The sequence below is a fragment of the Lethenteron reissneri genome, chromosome 38 (genome assembly GCF_015708825.2).
Source record: "Lethenteron reissneri isolate LAM-NWPU_2019-01 chromosome 38, ASM1570882v1, whole genome shotgun sequence".
Classification (NCBI taxonomy): domain Eukaryota; kingdom Metazoa; phylum Chordata; class Hyperoartia; order Petromyzontiformes; family Petromyzontidae; genus Lethenteron; species Lethenteron reissneri.
Window position 1 is genome coordinate 7,368,434 of NC_083816.1, and position 21,737 is coordinate 7,390,170.

The 21,737-nt window shown below is 47.7% G+C and overlaps 1 long non-coding RNA gene across 2 annotated transcripts in view; it reads right to left on the minus strand.

The window, feature by feature from the left end:
• Positions 1-17,676: 17,676 nt before the first annotated feature.
• Positions 17,677-21,737, minus strand: part of LOC133351764 (uncharacterized) — a 45,579-nt gene continuing 41,518 nt past the window's right edge. For both annotated transcript variants that reach the window (XR_009756221.1, XR_009756222.1), the window contains one exon: positions 17,677-20,263. This is a non-coding gene — a long non-coding RNA (uncharacterized LOC133351764). The remainder of the gene's footprint in view (positions 20,264-21,737) is intronic.

Here is a 21,737-nt window from a genome sequence, read left to right on the forward strand (position 1 = left end):
ATGACGTCATCGGACGCTCGTCCACGTCACCACGCCCTGGCGTACGTCACCACGCCTTCATCTACGTCACCACGCGCTCGCGTACGTCACCACGCCATCGCGTACGTCACCACGCCCTCGCGCACGTCACCACGCCCTTGTACACGTAACCACGCTCTCGCGTACGTCACCACGCGTTCGCGCGCGTCATCACGCCTTCACCTACGTCACCACGCGCTCGCGTACGTCACCACGCCCTCGCGTACGTCACCACGCCCTTGTGTACGTCACCACGCCGTCGCGTACGTCACCACGCCCTCGCGTACGTAACCACGCTCTCGCACACGTCACCACGCCCTCGGTTACGTCACCACGCTCTCGCCTACGTCACCACGCCCTCGTACACGTCACCACGCCTCCGCCTACGTCACCACGCCTCCGCACGTAACCACGCCCTCGCCTACGTCACCACGCCCTCGCTTACGTCACCACGCCCTCGCCTACGTCACCACGCCCTCGCACACGTCACCACGCCCTCGCCTACGTCACCACGCCGTCGCCTACGTCACCACGCCCTCGCCTACGTCACCACGCCCTGATTAGGTCATCGCGTTTTTGACGCCCAATTTGAATGTCAATTGGCGTGTGATGGTGATGAATCATTTGATGATGGTCAGAATAATTATTTCATAACTGCAGAAGAAATCCGATGAGCCATAAAGCTCTTTTGTTTCCACAGATATCGAGTCAGGGTGGGTAAGAGCGCTACAAATAAAACTAAACCTATGCCAGGCAAAGCCCACTGCAGTATTAACCTATTTTTCAGAAGCGACCTGGCCACAAATGATCGCTCAACAAAGTGGATTTTTGTTCACGTGGACATTTATTAATAGCAGCAAAATAATCTAAACAATCTCGACGTATGTGTTTTTATGCGAAGGGAAAACCCTGAGAAAAAAATCCACGCGACCACGGGGAGAGACACGCAAACTCCAAATACACAGCAGCAGGCGTCAGGGTCGGGATCGAACCAACGACCTCCTGCATACCAGGCGAGGTAGTTAACATCTCCTAGCCACCGTGATGATGATGATGATGATGATGAGAGACACGCAAACTCCAAATATACAGCAGCAGGCGTCAGGGTCGGGATCGAACCCACGACCTCCTGTGTACCAGGCGAGGTAAAGCTACCGTACTGCCTCTACTTGATTACTGTGACATTGTGTATAAATCAGCCCCAAGTACTGTACTGAAGAAGCTTGACTCAATGTATCACTCGGCCTTAAGATTTGCATTGAACTGCCCATATAGGACTCACCACTGTGATCTCTACATTGGGTCAAACTTAACATCTCTGAATGTTCGACGGCTTGTGCACCAGATCTTATTTATTCATGATGTACTTGCAAAAAAATCTGCAGATTACCTGCTGGATCTCGTCTCTGTTTCAAAGAACAAATTTGACCTAAGGTCTACACTCATTTACCAGCTTAATATTCCCTATTGCCGTACATATACTGGAGGAAGGGCCTTTGCTATTGATGCCCCCAGGGTCTGGAATGCTGTTGCAAATAAATTGAAACTTGAGTCACTACCTATGAGATCTTCACTCAAAACTGCTTTAGAGGAGTTGTACACCCCTAGCTGCCAGTGCTATTCAGTGACCTAAAATAAAATGTTTCTCTCCGGATGATCGCTACGAAGTATGACCTGTGTTTTGATTTAGTGTGCTGATCTTAAAGGTGCATTGAAAAATTACAATACTCCGATTGATGCTCCTGCTGTTGTGGAGTGACTCATGCAGCCAGCTATGGCTGCAGGGTTTTGGTAGTACATGTTGTTTATGCCATTTATTGTGAAAATTCCGTCAGTTCCTATGATTGCTTTTTCATTGCCTTCATGGCTTTATTTTGGTGATTTCGAAAAGTGTATTGGTTTAGCCATGTTTGTGTTGTTGTAGTACAGAGTTAGACTGATGGCCTTAATCTAAGTTGTCTTGTGGTTGTTGTTGTTGTTTGACTTGCATCCCACTGGGATTTTTGCACACAGCGTTGGTGTACGGTGTTTTTTCTGCAATATTTTTGCTGTCTTTTCTTGGATTTTCTGTTTGCACTTAGTCACATATTCACTTTAAGATGTTTTTTTGTTCATGTTTTTGTTTTTTGTTTGTTGCGGTTGCACCCGATTCAAGAGCTGAATGGCTCACAGGGCTATACCTAATAAATGAACTTGAACTTGAACTAGTCAACATCTCCTAGCCACCGTGATGATGATGAGAGAGAGACACGCAAACTCCAAATCTACAGCAGCAGGCGTCAGGGTCGGGATCGAACCCACGACCTCCTGTGCACCAGGCGAGGTAGTTAACATCTGACCACGGTGGCGCGTCCCGTGACCTTCCTGCCAGCAGCGAGCCCTTCCACACTTCACGTGATAGCCTCAAAGTGCACCTGGCCTGGCACGGGCGTCGTGGTGACGTCACCGTTACCGAGTGGCTAACGGCGGGTATTGTGTGATGACATCAAAGAGCACCTAGCCTGGCACAAGTGCCGTGGTGACGTCACAAGTGCCGTGGTGACGTCACCGTTACTGAGTGACGAACAACGGGTATTGTGTGATGACATCAAAAGTGCACCTAGAATGGCACAATAGCCGTGGTGACATCACAAGTGCCGTGGTGACGTCACCGTTACTGAGTGCCTAACGGCGGGTTGTGTGTGAAGACATCAAAGTGCACCTAGCATGGCACAAGTGCCGTGGTGACGTCACAAGTGCCGTGGTGACGTCACCGTTACTGAGTGGCGAACGGCGGTTGTTCTTGTTGATGACATCACAAAACACGCACAGTCGCCGTCACCTCGCGAATGTTACGTGAGGCCAGTGTGACGTCATCACGTTGGATGTAAAAACCTTCGGTTGTTGTTTGCGCCGCGATGACGTCAACGCGCACTCACCGCCCCGCGGTTGTGGTTGGCTGACGCTCCGTCAACCGGTTACGTAAAGCGTGCGACGTCATTACGCACAGCGCGAATTCCCACAGCGTCGGACGCGATGACGTCATCACGCACTGCTTCGGCGTGGCTTGAGTTCGTAATATTTGGATCGATGCGAGACCCCAGAGATGTACACCGAGTTCCACGCGTGAGCCCCGTTGCTCTGCGTACACCCACGTGGGCATCCCTGTCTCCTCGACACACCTGTTCTCCACCTGAGGACGGCTACTTGCGTTGTGGCCGAAACGTCGTAAGAATTATTTTATTGTTTTATTTTTATTATTTTATTATTTCCATTCTACGTGACTTTACCGAAAGGACCAAGAATATGAATCCCTGCAGTCACGAAAGCTTTAAATCAAAATTTGAAGGCCGTAATGTTGTTTTGTTTAAGCCGAGCTTAAATTCAATACGATTTAGACTTTTGTCAACCCACTACCGCTGGGCGAAGCCCTCCCAAGACCAGTGGTGGTCATGGGAGTTAGGCCATACTTCACCACGCTGGTCATTGTTGGTTGGAGAAGGGATGGAGGCCCAGGGCAGGTTCAGATGTCAGTCGCCTCTGGCGTTCGTCGTGGCAACTAAGACTGTCCGTTCTAGATCCCGTGAGATCATTCGCAAGAGACTAATTCTTACTGGTAGGGAACCTCCTGGTTACACCAGCCCACAGGGGATTATTGTGTCCGTCCGTCGTGCATCCAAAAATGGGAGGGGTGAGGCTGGGTGGAGAGGGGAGGGTGGGGAGGGGCTGGGTGGGGGGTGGGAGGGATGGGGCTGGGTGGGGAGGGTTGGGTGGGGAGGGTGGGGAGGGGCAGGGTGGGGAGGGGCTGGGTGGGGAGGGTGGAGAGGGGCTGGGTGGGGAGGGTGGGGAGGGTGGGGCTGGGTGGGAGGGGAGGGTGGGGAGGGGCTGGGTGGGAAAGGTGGGGAGGGGCTGGGTGGGGAGGGGCTAGGTGGGGATAGTGGGGCTGGGTGGGGATAGTGGGGCTGGGTGGGGGGTGGGGCTGGGTGGGGAGGGGCTGGTCACCCTGTGGTGCCCTTATAAAACTCAACGTTTAACCTACTCACGCCGGCTTGTGCCCGCCCTCACAGTCGGGCATATTTGCGGAATACACCACGCCGCCGTTGACCCTGGCCATTGACCGAGCAACCCAACGTTCCTATCAGCTCCCTCCGCAAGACAATGTGTTATACAGCATGTGACAGCGTCATGGTCCCAAATTCGAAAATCTACACCGCAAATTACTCGCTTGGACTATACATAGCGATCATTACTCCCCAGTGTGGGGGAAAAAACTTTGGCAGGACCTTCCTGCAAAAAGTCACCATACAGAAGCTATATTTACAGAAGCTATTTATCGTTTAAACTTAACACATTGGTCACGAGCAGTTCGATCAAGGGTCGGAAACTTTTCAGAGCCATTATTTTTGTCGTTAACTAATATATTTCCAGAGCACACGCAGAGAGCTTACTTGTACACGTGCACAAACATAGCGTGTATACGGCAGATGACGAACACATTCTGACTTTTCCACAAAATAGGTGATGGAATAAATTGCGTCTATTTAGTTTGTTTCCATCTCACCCCCCCCCCCCCCCGAGTTATTCTAGTTTGACTGCACATCGTCACCAAGACATTGCGTCGATGGGAAAGGATTCAGTTTACGACGATCCGATTTACAACGGGGTTTTACTGGTAGGAACCTCCTGGTTACACCAACCTACAGGGGTTTATTGTGTCCGTCCGTCGTGCAGGGAGGGGCTGGGTGGGGAGGGGCTGGGTGGGAGGGGTGGGGCTGGGTGGGGAGGGGCTGGTCACCCCGTGGTGCCCTTATAAAACTCAACGTTTAACCTACTCACGGCCGGCTTGTGCCCGCCATCACAGTCAGGCATATTTGCGGAATACACCACGCCGCCATTGACCCTGGCCATTGACCGAGCAACCCAACGTTCCTACCAGCTCCCTCCGTAGGAATGTGTTCCAGGAACGCATTGTAACGTCTTAAAAGCGAGGGGGTGGAGGCGTCTCTACTAACACTCAAAAGAGTGTTAAGGACCGAACAAAAGTATATTCAATCTTGACTAAAAGCTTTCGTGATTGCAGGAATTCATATTCCTTGGGTCTTTCGGTAAAGTCACGTAAAACAAAAAATGTACAAACTACGTTTCGATCGCAACACAAGCAATCGTCATAGTTTTTTGTAAAAGAAATAACACTGGTCATCAACAACAAAAATATTTTTGCTGGCCTAGACTTTTGCAGCTATTCTAGACTAATTTCAGGGTGCTGATTCCAAATCTGATCTCAGATTTGCTCTATCACATCTCATTTTATGCTATCGGTATACCCCATTTTCATAGATTTTACCCGAAATTAACTGTCACTTATGATTGCAAGTTGTTGCGAGTCAGTGACTGCTTTAGTGTTAAAATATGGTGCTGTATTTTTAGGATAGTGTGTTTATAATATAATTTTATGTAGATATCCACATTTATTTAATATTTTTCTTCTGCAGTTTTTATTGAAAATGCAATATTTGATACCTCAAAAACCTTGTGTGATAGACAAAAACTGATGCCAGATTTGCAATCAGCACCCCAAAATTACCTTAAACCCATTGGAATACCTTATGCCAGAAAAAGTGTGTTGACCAGTGTATAATTTTACCAGGAAGACCCAAAGAAAAAGTTTTAAAAAAATTTAAAGTCTGCCCACAAGGGGGCAGTCAAAGGGCCACAAACAGCCGGGTGCGGCTATGGTGCGGCAGGTGGCCGACCTCTGGCTTCGTGGCACCGCGGTAGCGAGAAGTTATCTACCTCGCCTCGTGTGCAGGAGGTCCGTGGGTTCGATCCCAATCACCGACGTCTGTATATTTGGGGTTTGCGTGTTCTCCACGTGGTCGCGTGGATTTTTCTCCAGAGTCCTCCCAGTTTCCCCCCCCCCTCTAGGATCAACACGCGTTTAGAGTATTTGGCTCACATACATTTCCACATAAGCCACTTAGTTAAACTATCGTGTGTCCAGGTTGCTTCTGAAATAGAGCTATATAACTCAGTGGGCCATACCTGGTAAAATAAAAAGTTTAATTCTAGATTTGAAGTTTTAGTGACTGCAAGGATTCATACTCTTGGTTTTTTCGGTAAAGTCACGTAGGTAAAACAATTAATGAAAACTAAATTAAATCACGACGGAGGCTTGTGTTGCTTCCGAAACGTCGTGATTTAATTTAGTTTTCATTTATTTTTTACCTACGTGACTTTACCGAAAAAAACGAGTATAAAACGTTTAGTTGATAGTTTAATTGTACAGACCAACAATCGCCCTAGCTTTGTCGACCTGACGAGGGACGGTCTTGCCAACTCCACATTGTGCAGCTAAAACACGATTTACACTTTCACTTTGTAAATCGGGAGCCTCCCGTCTTCACCATGGCTCTAGCTCCCAGTGTCTTCTTACGGACACCACGGCTTCAGATTTAAAGTACCATGTGACAAAAACATCTCATCAGACAACTGTAGTTCTCATTTTTTTTAATCACCAACCACATGCAAACAAAAACTTAAAAAAAAACTTGAATAAAATCAACTCCAGTGCATGCTCACTTTATTTGTACGTAATACACGTAAATCGCTTTCGTGGATTTTGTAAATGCATTTACTGTGGAGACTTACGTTTAGAAATACTATTGAATTTGGCACAAATACGGCATGGTATGCATTACCATATACGTATAGGAAAAAACATTGAATAACGTGGTATCAACTTTACATTATGATGCTCTTGAAGTGTTAGAAACATGAAATGTGCGTTTTTATTCACATTGTAAAACCATCTATTTAGGAAAAGAGGCGATTAAGACTCCGCATTACATATGGGCTAAAAAGCTGCCATTTATATTACAGCCTATATGCTCATAGCTACCAAAATCCGAACACCTAAATGTTATCATTGCTCCCCCAATAACGAGTGGTCTGGATGGTGATTGGATTGGCTAAGAGCGGCGTGAGCATAACATTCCAAATTGCTTGTGAAGTCAGCACTAACACAGATACAACTCGCAACATCGCCTCCCCTAGACGGGCAATTACATCCCACTGTTGTTCTACTGTACCTGGAAACACGACGTCGCGATGAAACTGATGATCTGTCATCCAGCACGTTGCTCCTTTGTCTCCTCTTATGAATCCTGTGGATTGTCAGGTACTGTATTGTGCTTGTACCACCTTGATGGACAATTATTTGTAGCATATACCATTCAGGACAAATATGTTCATCAACACGGGCGCTTTAACAAAAAGATGCGTGCAGTACTGCAGTATAGTATATATTTTTGAAATAACCAACTTAGAAACCCGGGACAATTTAAATTATTGTGGTGTGGATAAAAACAATGTATTTACACGTGCCTTCTTAAAAGGCTGTAAACATCTCTCTGGATATGTGTTGTATCTTCTGGCAATCCTGTACTACAGTGACATGTGCATAGGCCTCGGGAAGGTAAAAGGTAAAAACAACGAGCCTACCTTTACCCTACCTTTTACCTTACCACAATACAATCACTCTACCCTTACCTTTTAGCAAGGTAAGGTAAAAAAAGGTAAAATGCCAAAAGCAACGAGCCTACCTTTACCCTACCTTCTACCCTTACCCCATACAAAGTACCCGATCACAGGGTAATTACTGGGGTACTACTACACATGAACAAGGTTTATAACAGGTAAATGCGAGGTAGAGCGCTTTATTCATATAGAATACTCTCCATGATTCCAATTCTAAATGGAGGCCACGGACTGCGCCACGGAGCTTTTAGCGAGCGGTAAACACAAGGTGTTTACCTGGTAATACTTCGCGCTACCTTTACCCTACCACCCTTACCCCTTGGCATGTCGACACCTTTACCCTTTTACCCGGTAAAAAGAGTCAATTACCTTGCCGAGGCCTGGATGTCAACTCGCACGTTTCGTCTGCGGAAAAACTTCCCGTTGCTAAAATGCATCCCATTATCCGCACCCTGCCACGTAATCGTAAAGAATGCGGTTCAACGCGGCCAATGCAACGCGTTACCTAATGCCCTCCCGAGTCAAATCGGGTTAATATTTACACTTAAAAAAATCACGGCGTTGGTTTAAAAAAAAAGAATGACAGAGAAAATATTCATCGTCTGCAACGTAACCACGGTGCAATACAGTACGTTGTTATTGCTGTACAGCGAATTACTGGCTGAGCAATGTATTGATACCCCGCTAAATAGTACATTATAGATACATAATTAAATTATAATGCCTCTAAATTTTCTGCCAACCGTGTCAATACATATTCTTGGTTCTTTCGGTAAAGTCACGTCGGTAAAAAAAAATCAGGACGCTTCGATTGCAATGGTTGTCACACCTGATGATGATTGCTTGTGTTGCAATCGAAACGCCGTGATTTAATTTTTTGTAATCTTTTATTTTCTTTACCTAGGTGCTAGACCGGGACCAATATCATCGTGAAGTCGCACACGCCGTTAGGCAGCACTAAAGAAGGTGACTTTACCGAAAGAACCAAGAGTATGGATCCTTGCAGTCACGAAAACTTCAAATCTAAAACGTGTCAATAAACTTTTTTTTTTAACAAATCAGTTTACGCTCGCCTCGAAAGCTACAGAGCTATCGAGTTTGACAACCATCCGCGCGAGGAGGGGTTTAAGAGCCGTGATAAATCAGCAGGTTCATCGATAAACAGGACAACCTTTCGAACGCCCTGCCAGTAACACTGTGCACTTGCAACGCGCGTTGTCTCAACAAAACTCGGCTTTTCAAAAGCGATCAACGGATAAGAATACGCGCAGCGTTGAAGGAGAGTGCGAAGCCCTGGGAAAGGCAGTTGGCTGCATAGCTTATCTCCGATAAGGGTAGATGAATGTCTGCCCCTTAAACTATACAACCTACTACCTCAACCCAGGAGCCCACAGGAAAACACCGCCGGTCATCATTCACACCTCGCGTTGACGCCTGCGGTTTCGTCGTTGAGTGCGCGCGTTTGTCTTGCCGTGACCCCCAAAACGTTTACAGAAGTAGCATCCTGAAAGTGTCGTGTTGATTTAACCCCCCCCCCCCAACTCACTCACTGCCGAAGCATCACTTGTTTAACCCTGCTCACGAGATCCACGTCGTAGCTGTTGGGAGAGTTTGCTCGGTCGAATAAATGTCGCTGGTCAGTGCACGAATGCTGCCCTGGAAAGCGAATGGGCCAACACATTTTATTTGTAATGTGGTGACAAGGCAGGATGGTCTGTCTGCTGATGTGTCGTTTACCCTTAAGACGGAAAACGTCGCCAAACTAACCTCAAAAAGTCACTGGATATAACCAGGGGGGGGGGGGGGTCAGCAAACCACAATAACAGGAGACAATTTTTTCGACTTTGGTAACAACAAAAACCTCAATATTTCAAGAGCCACAATGCAATGTGCATGACGTCACGAAGCAGTCATTAAAAGAGCCGCAAGTTGATGACGTCTGATAAAAAAAAAAAACCTTTTCAAGTCGTCATCGACATTGCCGCAAGAAAAGTGACCGAGTCTTACACGTGGGGTCAACCTTCTTGGTTCTTTCGGTAAAGTCACGTAGAAGAACAGACCTGTTCTCCACCTGAGGACGGCTGCTTGCGTTGTGGCCGAAACGTCGTGAGAATTATTTGATTGTTTATTTTTATTATTTTATTATTTTCCTTCTACGTGACTTTACCGAAAGAACCAAGAACGTGGGGTCAACTCAAACGACGATCCTTCTTATACCTGGAACTGTGCCACCGGACAATGTAGCAGGTCGCCTGCAGGCGAGAGATTGTGGCGATTTGTGGAGGCCCTCATCCAGCAGTGGATTGCTATCGATAATGATAAGGCGAACGAATACGTGGGCATTGTATTGTCTACGTTTTATCGGTCACGCGAAATGATCATGAAACCTGGTTTCAAATAAAAACTCTATAAACATTACGATTTGAACAATAAACAAGGCAGAATGCCTTGCATTACTTTGGTCAAGAGATGACTCCGAACTTGCAGCACAATTGAGCCGAATGGAAGCCGTCCCAAGGACCCCCACCGGGGAGACGGAGCGATAAAATCCGCTTGTGCAGGTGCGTTGTTGGATCATTAAAATCGCGGGAGGCCTCCATCCAACAGTGAATTTATCACGGCTGATGACACAGTAACACACGTGTGTATATATGTTCTGCTTCACAATACGATTTTCTGTGTGCATTCGGTGGCTTAAAGTGATCGTTTTCAATGTGATTGTGAGCACGTGATGCAGGAAATATGTACGTTAGTGTACACGTCCCGATCACACACACACACGCATACTTGCAAAACAATTGATTAATAAAACCGAGCGTATCTGAATCCAATTAGGTCGGATAACGTGAGTGCACATTTGATCAATACGGAATCTTTGTAAGAGTGAGCACGCGATCTTTAAAAAAAGCAATCCTCAATAGATTGCCTGTGGTTTTTTTTTAATGTATGCAATTCCTTTGATGCGTCATTCCCGATATATTGAGGACTGTACATTGCAGCGGCATCACCCCCACGTAGAAAAGGACTCAAATGCAATCATCATTGTACGCCAATTGTTTTTGGAGGCGCCAATTGTTTTTGGAGGCGCGTATAGACAGACTTGCATCGAGTGCGTTGGGGCGCAGTCGGTTATGGCCAAATCGCTCTCATTGCCGACGTGCGATGCCGGGTCACAGTTAACAACCAGCGGTGAGCGATATCTGAACCGTTCCTGGGTTAACGCCCCCCCCCCCCCACTTCACAAACCCACGGGCGGCGTGAAGTACGGTCAAAGAACCCCCATGACACTCACAGTAGCGGGAAGGGGCCTTCATCCACCTGTGGACCCCGACCAACAGAAGTCGAGCAAACGAATCGCTGCGAACGGTGCACCGACGAGGCTTGATCGCAGAAAGGTGGAAGTTATTACAGTCTCATAAAAATGAACCCGTAAAAACAAAGTTTTCACTATAAATCCTTTATATGCGTGGCATCGGTTTTATTTTATTATTAATTTCTGTTTTTCTTGAGTAAGATTTTCATTTTTATCACATTGGTATTTTTAATTAAATATGAAAAAAAATTCCTAAAAAGTGGAAAATTTTGGGAAAAAATTTTCACGAAAATAAATTGTCACGCACAACGAGTATGTGTGCAAAATGTCAGCTCGATTGGATCACGGGAAGTGGGTTAAAAAACGACCGAAATATTTGCACGGTCATAAGCGCGCAAGCAAGCAAGCGAACTTAATATAAAGGATTTAAAAAATGACTCTTTGACCGACGGCCGGCGTTCGATACCGAGTCGCGGCAATGCCAAGGTCCGCAACGCGTCCGGCAACAGACGCCGACGCAAGTGATCAAATCAGCCGCAGTGACCGCGTGCAAGAAGGTGGGTGATGGTAACAGACAAGCTTGTGGGGAGGCCTTCGCCCAGCAGTGGACTGAGCATGGCTGTCGAGGATTCTCCACTCGAGCAGCAGGGGTTGGAGGAGGATGAGGAGCAGTTTTGTGAAGCCGTGGGAAAGACAGTAGATTGTACAGTTACCCGTTTGGGATTGCACCCAAAAAACTATACAACCTACTACCTCATCGCACAGCCCACGCGACACCGTCCATCCGTGCCAGGGCCTTGCAGGAAGGCGGGTGGGGGGGAGCTGGTGAAAGGGCCGCTTCTGGCCTGAAAACACAAAAAAGAACAGTGCTCTCTCATTTTACCCTCCCCGCACCCCAGATTCGCACGGTTGGTTACGTAAGGTGCGAAAGAAGTCCAACACGTGGCAGCACGTACATTTGCCGTAGCAGTTGTGAAACGGTTCACACATCAAGACGAATGCCCGTGCAGCACAATTTATAGCGAGTACCGGAACAACGTGCCCAGAACCAAATCAGCCCGAACCGAGATGGGTCATGTCACACGTCACGGAAGCTAAGCAGGTTTGAGTCTGGATAGTTCGAGGATGGGTCACCGCTGTGCTGCTTGTGGAGGCTACGTTGTGAGCAAGCAGTCAGCAATGCAGTACAATACACTGTTTTAGAGAGCGGTCCAGATGTATCGTGATCCCAAATTGACACCAAACATTTTTTTGCTTTGCATATTCATTTCTGTTTTAAATAAACCTTTTAGAGAATTTAACGGGGGGGTGGTCACAAGACATCTGGACCACCCTAGTACTTGAAGTATGCTCTCACAGTCTTCACCAACCAAACAACCTTCATCCAACAGTGGATTGACAAAGGGGGCTTTACAACATGACGCACAAAAAGATTCAGGCGACCCTTTGGAAATAAAATAAAAAATGTCATCCATTGAGCCACTTCACTGCCTTTGCGTACTCGGTGAAACTGCGCCTTGGAATTCAACTGAAAGCTGTAAATTTCGATGTAAAGCTTTCGTGACTGCAGGGATTCATCTTATTGGTTCTTTCGGTAAAGTCACGTAAAAGGGAAGTAATAAAATAATAAAAATAAAACATAAAATAATTCTCACGACGTTTCGGCCACAACGCAAGCAGCCGTCCTCCCTTCTACGTGACTTTACCGAAATAACCAAGAAGATGAAAGCTGTAAAGTTGATAATTCGCCACTAGAGGGCAGCCCAGACATGAAATGGCTTTGCGAACATCCAAGAATCCATCCATTTCCACTTCGGGCGCTCAACTTAAATTTTGCCAGTCTTCTTTGCCAAACCAAGCAACGGCAAAAAAAAAAGAAACGAGAACGGAAAAGAGGCCACGTTGTTCTCTTTTTTTTGTAGCCTCAAATAAAACTGGGCACAACCAAAAACTCCGATTGCTGGCCAAGATCACCATGGCGCGATGAGATTTTTTTAAAGCACCGATGAACCGGAGAGGGGTGGCGGTGTGGTGTGGTGGGGAAAGGGGCCTTCATCCAGCAGTCGAAGCATGTAGGTGGCTGAGATACAAAGCCTGAATTCTAAGCATGATTTGGTCCTGCAAACTGCTGAGCCATGAACATCGCAGTGGACAAAAGGCCTGTCGTGTAACAATTTGTGGAGGCCTTGAATCCTGCAGTGATAAAAACAATGGCTAATGATGATGATGATGAGAAACTGATGTCAAACTTCACACTTTACTTCCATATTTAAAAAAAACGCAAAACAAAAACCACAAATGCCCTGTACAGTAAAACAATGTCGAAGGCCACAGTAGCGTTACCAACTACATAAAAGCACGAAGTTGCCAAACAAAACCCAATTCATTAGATGTCTCTAAGAAATCCCCTAAACATATCAATACACATTTGAACAAGTATCATGATTTTTTTCAACGCTCTATAATCGCTTCAAAATATGAATAATGTCCTCGTCGCAGAAAGTCGCTTTGATTACAAAAAAAGTTCACTCGAGGAACCCAAAGTCACCAAATCTAGCAAACAACAACAAGATGACAACTCTGCTCACAAAAGCCACGAATGCTGTCAAACAATCTCTACGATAGGGGGGATTGGGTTCTTCCCTGATACTCGTCGAGTCAAACGTGGCCCACCGCAATTTGGATTTTTGTCAGGCCGATGTGACCCAGCTGTAACCCCCAGCCGGCTCACATTGCTCAGGTATCCAGGGGGACCCAGCAAAGTCAGCAAGCAACTCACAACGCTTCGCACATTTTATTTGTGCGATTGACGGCGGCTGCCGCTGGAAATCCACGCGCGCGCATGTGCGGAGAGAGGAGATAGAGAGAGCATCGACGTACAGATGGAGGTGGGATCTTTATTAAAAAAAAATTTGGTGCCAATAAAAACGGGACCCCTCGCGGTCCCCCTTCAATGGGAGATGAGATTTGAGATGCTCTCCCGCCTTTCCCAAGAAATGTCTGCCAGATAAATCAGGGTCGCTCACGTTGATCAGTCGCCAGCCAAGGCAGCTCTAGCAGCCAGATTTGCTGTATCAAGTGAGGCGAATCAGCAAATCTGGCTGTGACGGTCCCACCTGATGACGGAGACTTGTGTTGCCTCCGAAACGTCGTGATTTTTATTATTTTATTTTATTAATTTTAATTTAATGTTTTACCTACGTGACTTTACCGAAAAAACTAAGAGTATGAATCATTGCAGTCACGAAAGCTTCAAATCTAGAATCAGCTCTAGCAGCTGCGAAGTTTCGTGCCACCGTCCGAAACAATGGCAGGCGAAATCTGAACTTTGGATTTTCATGGAACGTCCCCACGGGGGAGGGGGGGGGGCTGCATTGCAAAGGTGTTGTGTTCTGTGGCTCTGCTTCGAACAATAGCTTTAAACAAATAAAACCCTCACCCCGATGGGATGGGGTTGAGTTCGGAAGTGGTGTTAAGCACTTCACGAGGGCCCTTGGAAGCTGAGCTTGCGTTTTTTTTTTTCGCAAAAGGGCAACGGCAAAATGTGAAGATGCAGCTGCCTCCTCTGCAATTACTTGCACAGCGAGCAAGAGGGCAGTGCAGCAAAAGCAATCGTCCTCCTGTACGTCGTATATTGGATTTCTTTCGCACCGTACGTCGCCAAACGCGTGGCCAACCCCCGCATTCACAACCCACACACCCTGATGAAGTATGGTACAACTCCCTCCCAGCCCGGCATGTGGAGGTAAGATCCTCATTCATCAGTGGATTAACAAAAGTGCTGTACATGTTACAGGGTGGTGGTGGTCCAGATGTCACGTGACCCCCATTTCATTCTCTAAAATTAAAAAAATTGAAACGTTTATTTAGAATCAGAAATGAATATGCAAAGGGACAATTATTGGGGGGGGTCAAATCCTTGAGGGAGATCATAAGACATCTGGACCACCCTGCATGTGCAGTAATCCACAACATCTTTCTGCCAATGTCTCTCTCTCTGCTAGGAAGGGCTTTTTGTGTTTTAGTTCGTTGGCCTTTCCCCCACACCTCCCGATTAGTGCGGTTGACTACGTAGGGTGCGAAAGAAGTTCAACATACTGGAACATAGTAGCCTTATGTAATACGCACCCCCACCTCCCCCCCATTATGTTAAAGTTGTGAGGCGTGCGTCTTATAATCCGGTAGGCGTTGGTACAACTTTTTTACTCGATATCAACCGCAAGCGTTGGTGTTACACGTCTCTTACTTTCTGGAGCGTCTTATAATCCAGTGTACACAAATTGTTGTTTTGTAATCTCGTTGTTGGAGTGGCGATGATGGTGGGTTGTTTCTTGAAAAGCCACCATCAACTTATAACGGCGAGACCCAATAACTTTTTTTTAAAGTTCAAAATTTGCCGTCACTCGAAACTGATGTTTGTGCAACGTGGATTTCTTTTTTTTGTGTTACAATAAAATAAATAACAGAACACGTGCGTCCCGAGCACGTGCAGAGAGCGAGCAAACCGCACTTACATAAGCACCGCTACTGTACTCGGAATTCCTGGTTACATAATCTCATCCATGTGACCGCATGATGGCTTGCGCTGTACGGAGAGCATCGTGTGTAGTTTATACAGAGCCCACACGCCCCCTTATGATGACACATGTACTCACACAGTCGCGCGGGACATGCCATATACACGCATATGCCATGTGTGGGTGTAGATACACAAAGACAAAGATCACCCGTACAGCCTTAACACGCTGTTGGGGCAAGTGCTGTTAGCTAGCCCCCTATGAAGGTCGACACGGGCACACCACGCTCGGCCGCCTTTGTCTTCCCGATGAGTTGCAAGGTAACTCATTTGAGGCTGAGTCAACCTAGGGGAGGCACAGGACCCGCCTGCAAGTTGCGGGGGTGGGTTGTTGGCCATGAGCGGGATTAGAATTCGTGTCGCCGGGTTTGGAGCGCCACCGCTCCCCACGGCACCAGCACACACAAAGACAAAGATCCCCGTATAGCCTGAACAGACTGTTGGGGCAAGTGCTGCTAGCGAGCACCTATGAAGGCCGGCACTGTGGCACACGAGGGGGTGGGTGGCCAACACCACGCCCGACCGCCTTTGTCTCCCCAGTGGCGATGTTTACACACCGCACCAGGTACTCATTTGAGGCTGAGTCAACCTAGGGGAGGCCCAGGACCGGTTCAGATAATCGTGAGCAGGAATCGAACTGCGTGCTAACAGCTCTAGTGGATAATCACACAGCGCTGGTATACACTTCAGTCTGCACGTGAAACCACGCAGACTGTTGTACAGCATTCAATTGATTCATATGGGATGCGCATTAAATTATATTGAGTGTGTGTGGGTTCAGACACACTCACGTACATACAACACGTGTGTGCCCTGCATGGGTTTACACACAAACCCGTCCACACTCAAACGGGTTGTACGTGTCCATGTCCTGCAGGTCCTGTATGTGTACAAAGACAAAGATCCCCCGTGTAGCCTTAACAGAATGTTGGGGCAAGTGCTGCTAGCGAGTAGCAAGCACCGATACAAGCCGCCACGGCACACGAGGGGGTGGGTGGCCAGCACCACGCCCGGCCGCCTTTGTCTCCCTAGCAGCGAAGTTTACACACCGCATTTGAAGCTGAGTCGTCCTAGATGTGTATATACACACACACACCTTCATGTACAGACTGTATTCACATAGGCTATACTGTGTATACATATTCAAAACGTGTAGTGTGTGTATATGCACAGCCCATTTGACAATGCACGTATGTGTGGTTAACGTACACACAATGTGTGCACTAAACAGACACGTGCTCGTATACACACATCCATCCTACTATGGAGTGGACAGCAAGCGTCATCCAGCAGCAGGATTTACCAAGGCTGCCGTGCGAATGGATTTACACACTCACATTTCGCGGTCGTTATGTAAAACGCACGTACGCGCACACACGTACCCGTATACTCTACACACTTACAGGGGGCTGTAGCAATATGCGCATTCATGTTGTGTGTGTCATGTACGGAACCAGCGGCGTCAATACCCACGATCAGAGTTCGATTCGCGGTCGCGGCGAACCCAACACCGAACTAAAGCGGCGGCGTGGCGAGGTTTTTGGTCAACCCTCATCATCGTGGCATGGCTATGTGTGTATGTGTGTGTATTTGTGTATATGTGTATGTGTGGCTGTGTGTGTATGTGTGTGTATGTATGTGTGTATGTATGTGTGCGCGTGTGTATGCGTGTGTGTTTGTGTGTATGTGTGTGTATGTATGTGTGTATGTATGTGTTTGTGTGTGTATGTATGTGTGTGTATGTGTGTATGTGTATGTATGTGTGTGTATGTATGTATGTGCGTGTGTATGTATGTGTATGTATGTGTGTATGTGTGTGCGTGTGTGCGTGCGTGTTTTTGTGTATGTATATGTGTGTGTATGTGTGTGAATGTGTGTATGTGTGTGTGTATGTATGTGTGTGCGTGTGTATGTAGATGTGTGTGTATGTGTGTGTATGTGTGTGGAAGGTCTTCGTCCATCCAGCAGTGGATCGACATAAGGCCGAATTGTGCGCACGGCACGCGGGGGGTTGTCACGCAAGCCCTGTTTTTAATGAACGGGCACGGGGTCATTTGCCAATCCACTGCTGGATGAGATCGTCCCCGCGGCGCTTTGCGGGGGTCGTGTGGCGGCTCGGAAAGACGGCCAATATACGAGTTCGATATTCTCAGAATTGTAACTCGCGTACACCCACGGTATTGTTTGTGTAGGCGTAAAATGTGTTGGTGCATTGTGGTATATATATATGTTAAACACTCCAGTTGTACACACATCGTACGTAGTTGTCTTACAAACGTGTAGCCTTGACAACAGGCTGTTGGGAAAAGTGCTTTTGGCGAGCACACATGAAGGCCGACGACAAGGCACACGAGAGGTCGGTGTGAAACAGAACCGGGCCGCCTTTGTCTCTCCAGGGCGGATGTATATATACACTGCACCAGGTACTCGTTAACGGCTGAGTCGACCTAGGGGGGACCCAGAAAGGGTTTGGATATCACTCGCCACTCGCGATCGCTGTGGCCCCGAATTGAATTCGGATCGCGTGCTCATCACTGCAACAATTGTCCCTATATATACAGGCACACACCTACTGAACATCTGTGATTCATCCAATATAAATATTCAGATTCTATACCAGTGGTCGGCAACCTACGGCTCCGGAGCCGCATGCGGCTCTTTACGGGCTGCTTCTTGACGATGAGTACGTATGTACTCAGATGCATTGCGGCTCTTGAAATACTGACTTTTGTACCTGAATTGGAAAGAAATGGCTCTTCTTGTTATTTTGGTTGCCGACCCCTGTTCTATACAGTACACATACACAGTGCAATGTATCAATATCCAGGCTCAAGCTTGCTTAGCTTTTGATTTGGCAGATTCTGGGTCATTTTTATTTTCTGACGAAAATTAGCCAGGTCAATGTAACGTGTCGTATATATGTGTACATTGAGTGCATATAGTGGAACATATTGGGTATAACAATTAAGTGGAATGGTTTTTACCCAGCCAAAAAAACCCTTTAACAAATATTCTTTAATTGTTTTACTTGTATATTAATTACACTGAACTGGACATTTTTAAGATGCGGTCTATTGCATGGGCACACGGTGTGTGTATATTTCCTGGGAATACCTGGCATTGTAAACCTTGGAAGGTGAGGTGGCCAGGTGATGACAGTACGTCAATGGATTCTTAAATACATCTGTGTGGAGCTTTGCGTATTTCCCCGTCGCGATTTATCCGAGCAGCCCGATTCTCCCCCTTACACCGTTCATCAATGGAACTCGCGAAACAACGCAGGAGCCGCCTTAAAAAAACGAGAGTCTTCTTGAATAAAGGGTATTATTTTTCTTATTGTCGTGACCTCCTGCACGTGCGTAATACCATGGCACGATCAGCAACATCCACTCAACGGTGGGCACCACGTTTTGACCAACTCCCTGTGAACAAAAAAAATAAGAATCTAAGAGCGCAGCTGGAGGGAGTTGGAAATTCAAACCATCAGCTCAAGGCAAAAACGGGCTCAGTCAGGGGCAGAGTGGGTGCCAAACTTCAGGCCGACCCGGGGCCGTCTAAACGCGCGCACAAAAGTACGCACTGTGCCCCGCCAACACGCTCGACGCTGTTCTGCACCAACGCACGGCCAAGCTCTCCGCGCGCCCTTGGCCTCTCTTCCTGCTGCCCCACGTGCACCGGTGGAAGCCAAAGATCCCCCATGTAGCCTGGAGAGACTGTTGGGGCAAGTGCTGTTAGCGAGTAGCACCTGTGAAGGGCCGGCATGGCACGGCACACGAGGGGGTGGGTGGGCAGCCCCACGCCCGACCGCCTTTGTCTCTTCAGTGGTGATGTTTACACAGCCACACCAGGTACTAATTTGAGGCTGAGTCGACCTAGGGGAGGCCCAGGCCCAGTTCGGATAATCGCCACGTGAGTAGGAATCAAACTGCAGTTACCGGGTTCATAGCGCAGTGCAGTAACCGCTACACTACCGCGGTGTGGGCAAAAACGCCCCTCTCTCGTGCGATGTGTTTTCGGGGTCGCACTGCGCGTGTCGTTCGGCACGTCGTCCGACGTTTCATAGCCACGTGGTGGGGGAGCTTCTTCAAGTAGCCGAATTCAATATTCCCCCGTGCGTTTGTAGATACTTCGGGGAACTGAAGGCATATGGTCTCAGCGCAAGAGATGAATTCGTTCGCTCAAGAAGCTTCCGAGCACTTCTAGCGAAACACGTGGGACGTCGTGCCGAATGACACGCCGTAAAATAAAGACCCGTATTTGTAAAGAGAATTATCCAAAGAGCATTGCCTGCCATTGACCCTTTCCCTTTCCGATGACGTACTTGTATGTAAATGTACGTCATCAGTTTTTCTTCCGATTCCGTTCCAAAGACGAATACTTAAAACAAAAAATGACTTTTAGTGATACGTCTTCCGACCTGAAGACTCCCACAAGGCCATGCCGGAGAGCGTGTGGCACATTTTGGCGTCGTCGATCACAGAGTACGGTCGTGTCGCTCCAGTTCTCTGCCGTGAGTACAATGCCTTTAAAAACAACAGCGCTACGCCTCTCTACATAAAATTTACTCCAAACCACTTGCTCGCTCGAGATTCGGCGGTGAACGGGACACCCACCGTGCCACTTGCAGACGTCTTGGAGCGGGAAAGGGTTTTAAGTGGATGTTACAGACCCTGTGACGTGTTCAAACGTGTAGGATGTTACGTAAGAGTGATGCCCTGTATTTTTACCTTGTGTTGTTGTTCCGCACGATGTCCGACATTTGACCCCCAGGTGCTGCTGGAAGCCTCTCCAGGAAGTGAATTACAACTCCTCCGTGTTGAGAGGATGTACGGCTGGAGCTCCTACAGCACGTGGATCAAAACGTCGGACAATATCCCGAACGCGCGGGAAAACCAAAAAACAATCATCCTCATAACCGAGAGGGTTCAATTACGTGGAGATTAAGAAAGATTATCTATCTCTAGTGCTTAAGATTTCCGCAATTATCATTTACAGCTCTCTGTGTATTTGGATTGTAGCAAGTGATGTTCGGCACGATGTCCGACGTTTCACTCCATGTGCTGGCATCTTATTCAGGAACAGAATTCAGTTCACGTACACGTCGTTCCTAAAACAAACAAAATAATAATAATGCATCCCCGAAGAAACTCAAGAAAACCAAATTCAGCTCCTGAAGAAACTCCCAGAACGGGCAGCGGCAACGTCAAGTCACCACGCGGACGATCGATGCTCGGCTTAACCCCAAACATCGTTGCGTCGGGGAAGCTAAGAGCAGCACAGCCGTGAAAATCTACACATTCCCGTCGGCCCCCCCTCCACCCGGGGAACCCTCGCAACGCTCCCCCCCTTGGAGCAAACAAAAGTGTCGAGGGCTCTCTCTTTCTCCCTCGCACACGCACGCTCGCTCGCACACGCGCGCGGCCGCCCTCCCTTTCAAACCGGCACGCTTAAAACCCCGCCCCCCCCGCGCACGCCCGGAGAGGCAGGGGTCAGTCACGGGCGATTAACCCTGGGGGGGCGACGAGGTCAAATCCCCCCCCCACCCCTCACCGCGTTGACACCATATGGCTTTAGAGCGGCCGCCACCTTGTGAGGTCCCCTGGTCCCCACCCCCCCGGAGCAACCTTATATGTCATGTCATCGCCGGGCGCACAAACACTCCGTCAAAACACACAATTCAGAGGTCAAAAGGGCAGTTCTCCAATAGACCTTTAGCACAATAGCTGCGGGCGACGACACGGCTTCTCCACCCCCCTACCCACCCCTACGCTATTCCGACATAATTGGGAGCTTTTTAAGGCCGGCGTATAAATGTCACGCGTTTTGTCAGCATGGGCCGATGGCCAGCCCTTTTAAAAAAAAAAGAGAGAAATTGCAACTCAAAGAACGAGTAACTCCTTCCCTCCCACGTGCCAGATCCAACGTCGTCGCTACGGCAGTGACGTCTCAGAGATAGACCGCCGTTTGAAATTCGAATGCGTTTCGTTTCGCGTGCACCGCTTGCCCAGCGTCTGCTTCGGCGCGTGCGTTTGGAAATTGACGCCGAACGCACTTGTCTGCAACGGGAATTCGCTCATCTCGTTTGCGTGGTTGCCCTGTGGATTATTTACACGCTACATGCATTACAAACATTATTATTTATAAAGCCATTAAAATACCGTGTATTTACTGTTAATACTTCAGAACCAATCTTAAAAGCTGGACAGTGTGCAGAAGAATTTAAGGTTCTCATGGAACTCACAGCCACCGTTTATCGAATGCAGCCATAATTACAATCAACATTTCTGAGACTGGATATTTTCTTTGAAGGTAAAA